The following is an 8,738-nucleotide window of genomic DNA, read 5'->3' on the forward strand; positions in this document are numbered from 1 at the left end:
TGCAGGCAGTTAGACAGACATGAACTGAGCAAGGACAATGGGCCAGGTACAGAAGGTCACCAGCATAGAAAGCCTCAGGTGCCTAACAATGGACAATCATTGTAGGGTGGGACCTTGCCCCCAGGGCGACTTTTCCTCCTCTAGCATATCAAGCTGGTCCTGTGGTTTGGACCCCCTGACCTTTCCTCCCTAGAGATAACATCTAGGCCTCAGTTATAGTTCTGCTCCAGGCCCAGATAAGCAACAAAACCAGCCTTGGCCGACCTCAGGACCAGCTGCACTGAATAATGACCCCCTGCCCTGGTGCCCGCCAATCAATCAGTGGAGACCACAACCCTGAAAGGACACACCTGGAAGATTGCTAACTATCCTATTAGGATCTTTTCCTGGGACCTCCCCTAAAATCCCTGCCCTTAGAACCCTTAGGACTGAGGACTTAGCGTGTCTCCCTCCAGAGCATGGCCCTGCCTTCCCCTTTCCTTTCCCCCTCTCTGCCCCAGGCACCTTACCATTAGCATCCCCACTCCCAAGCTCCAAGGGCTCTTCTTAACCTTCAATAACTTGTTTCCTAAACCCATTCCTTCTAGGAATTACTTCTTCTACCTCTGTAATTTACCAAATAAATATTCCCTTACTGTTTGGGTCTTGCTGGGAATTCTTTCCTAGCCAGAGCCCAAGTGCTGAGGTGTTGAACCCAGCTTTGGTCTGACCCCACCAGTCAGACACCTGATGCCATTCCCGCGGCCTACAACAGTTCAAGGACATTTGGGATTCTGAAGAACTCTCTTCTGCTCCCTTACTTGTGAAACACTGACCTAATACAAAATTGATTCCATCATTGCTTTTCTGCCTTTATTTGACTAACTTTCCCCAGGTGTCAGCTTACTGGATAAGAAACCTGCCCTGAATTTCTACTTTTCTTGGCCTCGCCTCTGTTGAGCTTTGTTGAATAGAATGCCTGACTCCTGCCTAACTTGGCTCTCTTCATCCTGGCTCATGCTGAAGCAACTGGACAGCTTGGCTCAGAGTCCAAGGAGTTAGAGCCTGCGACCTTACGCCAACCCCTGCCCCTCCTCTGTGCCTGCCCAGTCTGGTTTTTGAATAGTTCTTGGCAAAACCCCCAGAGGAGAATAGAGCCACTAACAATAGCAATTCCCTTTTTAGCATGAAGCTCTTGATACTCAGGACTGTGAATTTAGGAACACCCAAAATAACCTATGTAATTATAGTGGGTTACCCTGACAGTCTATTTCTGCTATTACCAACATTAGAGTCACTCCAGTAGATATTTAGCTGCTTGTAGTGGAGAGAGTACTGGGCTTATAGCCAAACAGACCTAGATTCAAGACCTAGCTTGACTATTTACTAATTGTATGACACTGGGAAATTCACTAATTTGAGCCCGTTGAAATCAAAGGGGCAAATGTACACGTAAGTGCTTGGAAACCTGCAAAGTGTTATACAAAGTTGAACTATTGCTATTGAGAAATGAGGATAACTTAAAAGTTTCAGAAAAAGGAGAAATTTAAGTCTTCAGCCCTAGCTGGTTTGGCTCAGTAGATAGAGTGTTGGCCTGCGGACTGAAGGGTCTCGGGTTCAATTCCAGTCAAGGGCACATGCCCGGGTTGCAGGCTCAATCCCCAGTAGGGGGTGTGCAGGAGGCAGCCGATCAATGATTCTCTCTCATCATTGATGTTTCTATCTCTCTCTCCCTCTCCCTTCCTCTCTGAAATCAATAAAAATATATAAAAAGAAAAAAATTAAGCCTTCAAGGAACACTTGAATCAACCTGGAGCAAGATGTTGAACACCACGCCCAGTCTTAAAACCAAATGATTTAAAACTATAGTTTTCATTTCAAGTTAAAAGCTGTCTTTCCTTTTGTTCTTGATGAAATTGAAATGGGGAAGGATTGAGTGGTTCCTTTCATGTGAAAAAGAAAAGCCACAGGCCAAAATGGAGTCACTTGTGTTAAAAGCCCATGATACCAAATTTAGATGTGATACCTAATCTAATTGGAGTTTCAACCTCTTTTGGAGTGGAATTTTACACCAAGTCAGTCTGGAATTTGCTGATCCTTACTATTGAGGTAATCTGCATATAAAACCCCACCTCACCCCCACCCCTGCCTCCCTCTAGGAAACTTGTCCTGCCTTACATATCCACTCTTAATTTTGTTTTGTTAATCCTCACCTGAGGATATTTTTTTCCCATTGATTTTTAGAGAGTGGACGAGGCAAAGGGAGAGGAAGAGAGAAAGAGAGATTGGATGCCTCCTGTATGCTCCCCAACCTGGGCAGGGATTGAATCTGTAACCCAGGAATGTGACCTTGACCAGAAATTAAGCCCCAGACTTTTGATGCTTAGGCCAAAACTCTAAGCCACACCGGCCAGGGCTCCACTCTTAATTTCTTAGCTCCATCTTCTTTCTACCTTCCTCCAATTTTGTACAAGCCCTAAGAGTACCCTTCTATTTGCTAGATGGGGTGCTGCCTGATTCATGAATCACTTAATAAAGCCAAATTTACTTGGCTAAATTTTGTTTTTCAACAACATCAAAAAATGCTATCACCAGAAGATAAGTCCTCATATTAGTAAGTACAGGAAAGAGGGTCATCTGCTTACACGCTAACTGGTGGTTTTCCCTGCAGTTAAGCCATTTTTTTTGTACCTTATATTTTTTAAAATATTTTTTATTGATTTCAGAGAGGAAGGGAAAGGGATAGAGAGAGAGAAACACCAATGATGACAGAGAATCATTGATCGGATGCCTCCTGCATGTCCCCTACTGGAAATCAAGCCTGCAACCCGGGCATGTGCCCTTGGCTAGAATTGAACTCGGGACCCTTCAGTCTGCAGGCTGACACTCTATCCACTGAGCCAAACCGGGTGGAGCTGTCCCTTACATTTTTATTTTACATATAGTGAAAGGGGTTGGCTATTCAGACTTAGTCACATTTTTGTCCTATATCACTCTTGTGCATACATGAGAAGGGAATCATAGTAAAAGACATTGGTTAAAGGTTTCCTAAGGAATCCTGGCTGGGTAGTTCAGTTAGTTAGAGCACAGTCCTGACACACCAAGGTTGAGGGTTCAATTCTGGGACAGGGCACATATAAGAATCAACCAATGAATGCATAAATAAGTGGAACAATTTCTCTCTCTGTTAACATAAGAAACACTCAAACCTGTAAAGAATTTTTGTGAGTTTATTTGAGCCAAAGTGTTGACAATTGCCAGGAGGCAGAATCTCAACAGATTGAGATAATGTTCCGGAAAATAGCAGTTTTGTACGTTGTTTTATACCTTATAATCAAAAGAGGAGACCTGCCCTAGCCGGTTTGGTTCAGTGGATAGAGCATTGGCCAGAGGACTGAAGGGCCCCAAGTTGGATTCCGGTCAAAGGCACGTACCTCAGTTGCAAGCTTGATCCCCCACCCTGGTTGGGGCACGTGTGGGAGACAGACAACCTATCGATGTGTCTCTCTCACATCAATGTTTCTCTCTCTCTCTCTCTCTCTCTCTTCCCTTCCCTTCCCCCCTATCTAAAAATCAATGGAAAAATATCCTCGGGCAAATATCCTCGGCCCTAATGGTGTGGCTCAATGGTTGAGCTTCTAGCTATGAACCAAGAGGTCACCATTCAATTCCCAGTCAGGGCACATGCCTGAGTTGCAGGCTCCAACCCCAGTACGGGACATGCAAAGGCAGCCGATCAATGATTCTATCTCATCATTGATGTTTCTATCTCTCTCTCCCTCTCCCTCCTCTCTGAAATCAATAAAAACATAAAGAAAAAAGAAGAGGAGACTAAGTGGGTTATATGAAATCCATCGGCGATAGATTAGGGAGGCGGGAGAAAGCAAAGCAGGGGAAACCTCTGGGATTGGATAAAAAGTAAAATGATAGACACATACTTATTTTACTTAGGTGGGTGCAGGCTAGTTAACAGTCAACAATTAACTCAATAACAATGAGGGGATTTGTGGTCTCTGCAGAGCTATGTCTGTGCTTTGAGTGGTCCGAAAAAAGGAAAATTACTTTGACATTCCAATGATAAGTTATTGTAGATGCAAAAAGACAATAGGCTCAGTTAAGGTAAATAAAGATTGACCTTTGGGCTAGGACATGACTACCCACCATAAACTGCTTTTTAATTTTAAAAGTTTTAATTTTCTCTCTCTCTCTCTCCCAATTTTTTTTTTTTTTTTTTGAGGCAACCAAAATTTTTGGTGGCCTTAAAAAAAGCTTTCATTTCAGACCACCTTTGTGGTTACTTTAGATTTCTGAGCTTGCAAGGCCACTATGCAGGCCTTCCCTGAGCTAGTCAGATTAGCATGTGGCTCCTTTTTGCCTACATCTCTCTCCCTAAAATAAATAAATAAAAAAGGTTTCCTCTAGGCCAGTGGTCGGCAAACTCATTAGTCAACAGAGCCAAATATCAACAGTACAACAATTGAAATTTCTTTTGAGAGCCCAATTTTTTAAACTTAAACTTCTAACGCCACTTCTTCAAAATAGACTTACCCAGGCCGTGGTATTTTGTGTAAGAGCCACACTCCAGGTTGGCAAACTGCAGCTCGTGAGCCACATGCGGCTCTTTGGCCCCTGGAGTGTGGCTCTTCCACAAAATACCACGTGCGGGCGCGAACGTACAGTGTGATAAAACTTCGTGGCCCATGCGCAGAAGTTGGTTTTCGGCTCTCAAAAGAAATTTCAATCATTGTACTGTTGATATTTGGCTCTGTTGACTAATGAGTTTGCCGACCACTGCTCTAGGCAATACAATTTCCACCTGGCTGACAGCAATTGTAAGATCACCTGATCTCAGAGATGGGAAAATTACTACAGTAAGCACTTAACCCACACCCTGCTTACTAGTAGATACAGAACAATGTTCTATACTGCTGTGATTCTTCATGCATACCTCCGATCACAACTGGAGTACCCTCCAAGGATGTGCATGAAGCACCAGCCACAACCACTTTAACACCCACTGAGGACATGTTGGTGTTTCTGCTATGATCATGCTGGCTCCTCTCCCTCTTGGGCCCTTGCTGGCTGCTCCTGACATTGCTGTGTTGATCTGTCTTTGGCCTGCAGACTTCGTTGCTGCCCTAATATTGCTGTTGCTGCCCCTGCCACTACCAACCCTGCTGCTTTTCCTTACTTCAACTTTGGCAGGTCCTGCATGTTTCCTGACTATAGGTGAAAATGTGCTCGGAATGGATTCACTGGGAAGTCTATAAACATAGCAGGTGTGGGAGGCAGATTGGACTCCCCCTCCCACAGCATAATCAGAGGAGCGGGTCCCAGATACTTCAGGGACCATGGAAGATTTCAGATGCTTACTTGCTCCTGATTCCTTTCTCCCTGGAGCTCCTGAGCTGAGGGCAAGAGAAACAATAGAGATAGACAGGACAAAAAGGGAGACCAGAGGGTCTGCTCCCTTCTCTTCTTGTAGCTGAGGACACCAAGGACTCATAACTAGACAAACGTTTGAGGTCATCAATCCAAGCTCCCACTTGATGCAGAAATTCCCTGTACAGAACTTCTGTCAAATGATCTCTCTAGTTCCAGAACTAAGGAGATCATGGTTACAATGTCCCCAGTGAACATCCTCATGTACCTTTATTTTCTATACTTGTGCCAATATTTCTGTAGGGGCTGCTGAGTCAAGGGTATGCACATTTTACTTTTTCGTTGTTGTTAATCCTCACCTGAGGATATTTTTTTCTATTGATTTTTAGATTGAGTGGAAGGGAGGGATAGAGACAGAGAGAGAAACATCGATGTGAGAGAGACACATCGTTTGGTTGCCTCGGCATGTGCCCTGACCAGGGTTGGGGATTGAGCCTGCAATGGAGGTATGTGCCTTGACCGGAATCGAACCTGGGATCATGGGTTAATGCTCTATCCACTGAGCCAAACTAGCTAGGGCCACATTTTACATTTTAATAGCAGGAAACATTGTACATGTGTTCACCCACTCATGTTATAGTAATTTATACAAACTCAGGGCCTGGCAGTCTTGGGAAGACGGATTCCAGTTCAAACAACGCAAGAACTTCCTAATCATTACAAATAGATCATAACAGGTCACTCTAACTTGATTGGAATAGTAAGTGTTCAAGAAGAGATTGAACTATAATGATACTATAGGTGAATATAAGATAATATGCTAATATCTAGGGAATGTATGAATTGAACCTCATAGCATACCAGGAACTTCTCCAATGTGGCAAGTCTCTCAGTTCCCATTGAGGTGGCCCATTTAGGTTTGGATTCTTTCACATGGAATGCATTTTCCAGGTGAGCCTCAGAGAATACCAGGACCAGCTTTTAGATGTTCTCTTAGAGCTCTCTGGTTCTATCTTGCTAAGTCACAGTGGAGATTTACCTTTAACTGGACTTTTCTCATCTCTGATTTAGTAATAGGAATGTCCACTGTGTCCCCAGCTGGGACGGCCTGGTGATTTCTGTAACCTCAATTGATGGTCTCAGGAGATAAATGGGCTTTTTCAATAGGTAAAGAAGTCTTCCATGTGTCTGAAAAGATACACACCTGCAGGTAGAAAAATAGCCAGCAGCAAGCTTCGGGTCTTTCTGCTATTTCCTAAACTTCAAGGAAAGCATCCAGAATAGGCCTGAAATCTTTGAATGCTTGTAACCTCTTCCTTTGATGACCTAGCTATGTACAGCATGCATGCTCTTCATAGCCTGGAGCTGGTCAGACCAACAGAATGACAGCAAGTGGCAGAGAAGAGGGTTGGTGGATGTAATGTTTGTGTACATTGGACATGGTTGTGTACTCCCATCATGCCTTCTCTTTTGCTGATCTGGATGAAATTGATCTCAAATATTGGTGTGTGCTTGAATATGTGGAGGAAAGGGGCCACATGCTAATCTGACAAGCTCAGGGAAGGCCTGCATGGCAGTCTTGCAAACTCAGAGACCTACAATAACCACAAAGGATGGTCTGAAATTAGACTTTAACTAAAAGCAGTTATGGTCTGTATCTTCTCTGACAAGGTCAACCTTTACCTTAACTGAGCTTATTGTCTTTTTGCATCTATGATAACATATCATTGAAATGTCAGGGTAACTTGTAACTTCCCTTTTTTTCAGACCCCTCAGGGCACAAACCAATGCGCTGCGTGCCAGGACAGATAACACAAATTCCTTCATTGTTATTGTTATCATGTTAATTGTTGACTGTTAGCTGTCCTGTACACATCTAAGTAAAAGAAGTATGTGTCTATCATTTTATTCTTTATCCTGTCCCAGAGGTTCCCTCCTCCCTTTGCTTTCTCCTGCTTCTCTAATCTATCACCAATGGATTTCGTGTAACCCACCTACGTCTCTTCCTTTGATTGCAATGTCTAAAAATAGATGAAAAATCGCCATTCTCTGAAGCATTATCTCAATCTGTTGAGATTCTGCTTCCCGGTAATTGTTGACAGTTTGGTTCAAATAAACTCACAAAAATTCTTCACATGTTTGAAAGTTTTTACGTTAACAAATATACCATACTCTCCTTTTTGTCTAGTTGTCACTGAAGTTCCCCTTAGAGGTATTAAACACAGCTACTGTGGGTTGATTAGGGCGGTGACATGAATTCACTACTCCTAGTTATAGTTATATAGAAAAGTCTGCCTCTGGATTTTACCCCCGAAAGGGTTTGCAATAGTTTTCTTTGCCACATACCAAAGAATCACAAATGTAGTAGGACTTAAAACAACACATTTTTATTATCTCACAAGTTACATGGGTCAAGAGTCTGGCTTTTGATGGGTCTTCTGCTCAGGTTCTCAAAAGGCTGCAATCAAGGCATAGGCCAGGGTTGGGACTCACCTAAAGCGAGGGGTTCTCTTCCAAGCTCACACAGCTTTTGAAAAAAAAATTCATTTCCTTGAAGCTATGTAACTCACGGTACCTCTATCACATCTCCCGGTTCCCTTCACAGCATAAATCACAATTATTTTTTACTAAAGGCCCGGTGCACAAAATTTGTGCACTCAAGGGGGTGGGGGGCGGCTCCTCAGCCCAGCCTGCACCCTCTCGCAGTCTGGGAACCCTAGTGGGATGTCCTACTGCTGTGGAGGCGGGAGAGGCTTCTGCCACCACTGCTGCACTCACCAGTCATGAGCCCAGCTTCTGGCTGAGCAGCACTCCCCCTGTGGGAGCGCACTGACCACCAGGGGGCAGCTCCTGCATTGAGCATCTGCCCCCTGGTGGTCAGTGCACATCATAGTGACTGGTTGACTGGCCGACTGTCTGCCCCTGGTGGTCAGTGCACATCATAGCTAGCGGTTGAGCAGTCTTAGCATATCATTAGCATATTATGCTTTGATTGGTTGAACAGATGACTGGATGACCGGACACTTAGCATATTGGGCTTTTATTATATAGGATTGTCAGTGAATTCCTTGACAGAAAGAACCCAGCACAATGGTTTGGCACATAATTGTTAAATTAGTCAAGTATTATATTTGGCTATTTGTGACCCATATTATTTCTTTTATTAGTTTGTCAGCAACTTGAGGGCAGAGCATTGAGTCATTCATGTTTGTCTCTGGGAAAGGGGGTGATCTAGTCCAGCACATGGTTTAGCATTGCTCAAATCTGATTTAAAAATAAGCCCAAGCAAGATAGAAAAAATAAAAATAAAAACAAAAAGTAAAAATAAGTTCAATTAGAGTGAACTTGGGAAGAGCCAGGCTGGAAGGAAACTGGGA

The sequence above is a fragment of the Plecotus auritus genome, assembly GCF_963455305.1.
Source record: "Plecotus auritus genome assembly, chromosome: 9".
Lineage (NCBI taxonomy): Eukaryota > Metazoa > Chordata > Mammalia > Chiroptera > Vespertilionidae > Plecotus > Plecotus auritus.